The sequence below is a fragment of the Rhincodon typus genome, chromosome 31 (assembly GCF_021869965.1).
Source record: "Rhincodon typus isolate 14 chromosome 31, sRhiTyp1.1, whole genome shotgun sequence".
NCBI lineage: Eukaryota > Metazoa > Chordata > Chondrichthyes > Orectolobiformes > Rhincodontidae > Rhincodon > Rhincodon typus.
In genome coordinates, this window is record NC_063362.1 from 151,022 (window position 1) to 154,498 (window position 3,477).

Below are 3,477 nucleotides of genomic sequence, written 5' to 3' on the forward strand. Positions count from 1 at the left end.
TCGACCTGTCTGTTTCCTCTCCACCTATCCTCTCCTCTATCCATCTTCTATCCGCCTCCCCCTCTCTCCCTATTTATTTCAGAACCCCCTTCCCCTCCCCCATTTCTGATGAAAGGTCTAGGCCTGAAATGTCAGCCTTTCTGCTCCTATGATGCTGCTTGGCCTGCTGTGTTCATCCAGCTCTGCACCTTGTTGTCTCGGATTCTCCAGCATCTGCAGTTCCTACTATCTCTGATGCAATTGTACTGTGTTTTAGCAAGGCAAGGTCATTACTTAGGCAACCAGACATACATTAATTAAAGCAGAATGCGGTGAAGATAAGAGTGTGCAGATGCTGCGAGCTCTAGCTTTTTGCTGTCTATCCTACGTGACTTCTCAGACGAGGGAAAGGCAGTTTGCAGTTACAGCAATATGCACTGTTTCATAAAGCTAAAGTTTCTCTAATTCGTGCTCTTAATCATGTATTATTTTAACTCATTACTACTCAGCCTAAATTAAACAGTCTCAACATACAATTATTTCACACCCTAGCATTGACTTTGGAGACCATAAAGCTTCAATGTATCGGATGAAAATGGACAAAAAAAACCTGCCTGATGATTTTAGTGAGATCACACTGAGGCTGTAGAGAGAGAAGTAAGTTAATCCTCACATTGGTGAGTAACAACCTTTATTAACAGTTTACACTAGATATAAATGGGTAGAAGAGAGTATTTCTAAAACTCTGCAGGCTCAGTCTAAATTCCAAGCATCCTAATATCATTAGCCATCCTGATAACATACGCTATTCAACTTGTCAATGTCCTTTTGAAGATTTACACAGTCGCTATCAATTCACAATGCTTCCAAGTTTCAAATCATCTGCAAATTATGAAATTGTCCCCTGCACATCAAAGTCGAGATTATTGATATTTATTAGGAAAAGTAAGGGTCCTAATACCAACTCTTAGGGAACGTAACCACAAACTTTCCACCAATTTGAAAATACCCATCAAACATACATCTCTGTTTCTTATCTTTCAGCCAATTTTTTTTTACCTGTGTTGCTAATGTCCTTTTCATTTTTTTATTTATTCATGGGAAGTGGGCATCGCTGGCTGGCCAGCATTTATTGCCTGTTCCCGGTTGTCCGTGAGAAGCTGGTGGTGAGCTGCCTTCCTGAACTGCTGCAGTCCACGCCTCTTTCTGAGAGCTTTAAACAAATTACTAACAATTCACTTATATTCAACATGTGTTCCTAAACCCTTCTTTTATAGGCTTCTACTTCTGGTGGTTTTCTCCTACTTTAAGCCACTAAGGATTTATGCATTTCCTTCTGCCCTGACTATTTCAAATACTCCTCAACTGCACGGCCGCTGTGAAAAGCATTTTTTCTTTGAAAGACTTGCTTCTTTCTGACAGAAACCTGCATTCTGCCTTTCAAATTTAATTCTTTCTGTTTCTGTCTCCCTGTGTCACAGGCCACCTTATGAGTAGGTGAACAAACTATTTTTATTCTCACGTCCATCCTTGTTACAAAAGAACTGGTCAATTATTTAAGGTTTGTTAAAGAGCTTATTTAGATGCATATTAACAGATTTTCTGACAACACAGCATATCACTGAACTCAAAAATGACATGGTAATTATTTTCTTTATTCATTCACAGGATGAGGGCGTTGCTGGCCAGGCAGCATTTTTGGCCCATCCCTAATTGCCCAGAGGACAGTTAAGAATCAACCATATTGCTGTGGGTCTGGAGTCACATGTAGGCCAGACCAGGTCAGGATGGCAGTTTCCTTCCCTTCAGGATATTAGTGAACCAGCTGGGTTTTTCCCAACAATCAACAACAGATTCACAGTCATCATTAGACTCTTAATTCCAGATATTTATTGAATTTGGTGGGATTCAAACCCCGGTCTCCAGAACATTATCTGAGTCTCTGGATTAACATTCCAGCAATAATACCACTAAGCCATCACCTTCCCACACTCAGGAGATGTGGGTGTTGTTGGATGAGTCAGCACTTACTATCCATCCCAAGTTGCCCTTGAGAAGGTGGTAGTGAACTGCCTTTTTGAACGACTGTAATCCTGTTGGTGTAGGAACATGCACTGAGCTGTAAGGAAGAGAGTTCTGGGATTTTGACCCAGCAACACTGAAGGAACAGTGATATATTTCCAAATCAGGATGGTGAGTGGCTTGGAGGCGAACTTGCAGGAGGTGATATTCCCATGTATCGGCTACTCTCATCCTTCTGAAGGATCACTTGTGGGTTTGGAAGGTGCTGTCTCCCTGTCTTAATGCACATAACTCAAAAATACAAATCAAACTCAAAGCTAGACTTTTGGTTCTTTGATTTTATAATCCACGTTTCCATTTCGTGAATCTTCATCACACAACTCAAACTCTGCCCAAACTGTAATTAGATACCTTACTAATAGGATATGGCCAATTTAGTTTTAATCTATGCATAATTTAGATACATAAACTCAGCCAAATGCTCTGCTGTCAATAGTATACTAAAGGCAGAAACATAAATTTGGTGTATGGAGCATGATCAAACCAACTAAAATTAATGGAGTATTTTTGCTCATCAATTTTCTATATATTTATCTTCATTTCCTGTTCAGAATTTTTCCCTTTTACTGTATTAATTTGTGTTTTCAATTCCAAATGCTATGTTTGATTCATATTTAATGAATGTGTAATTATTTTACAGAAACTGTAAAATATGGTTTTAAATTAAATTTCAATTGAAAGAACCTACCTGTCCTCACAGAAAGTAGGTCGATATCATACAACTGAACTGCGAAATTTGAGAGGGAAAGGGAAGTTAACTCTTTTACTCATTTGCATGTTATGTTTCTATATAGGAACATAGGATCAAGAGTAGACCATTCAATGTCTTGAGCCGGCCCTACCATTCATTATGATCATGGCTGAGCAAACACTTAATACCTTTTATCTACCCCATTTCTGTAACCCTGTACACCACTGGGAATCAGAAAACTATCAATCTCTACCTTAAATATTCTCAAAGACCGAGTTTACACAGCCCTCTTTGGTAGAGAATTGCAAAGATTCACAATCCAATGAGTAAAAATAAATTGTCCTCATCTCAGAGCTAAGTGGCATGCTCCTTATTTTTAAATTGTGTCCCCCACCCCCACACCCAAGTTCTAGATTCCCCAACCAGGGGAAACATCTTGCCTCCAACTACCTGCCTATCGCTTTAAGTATTTTGTCAGTTTCAACTAGATTACTTTTCATTCTTCAAAACTCTAGAGAATAGAGGCCCAGTTTACCAAATCTCTCCTTATAGGACAGTGTTTATTTTGAGATAGCATTTTTTTATCATTTATTTTTTTCTTAGGCTATGGGTATTCCTTGCTAGGCTAGTATTTATTGCCCATCCACAATGTGAGCAGTTTTAGTCCCCTTATTTAAGGAAAGCTATCATTCATTGGAGGTAGCTCGAAGGAGGTTCACTTGGAT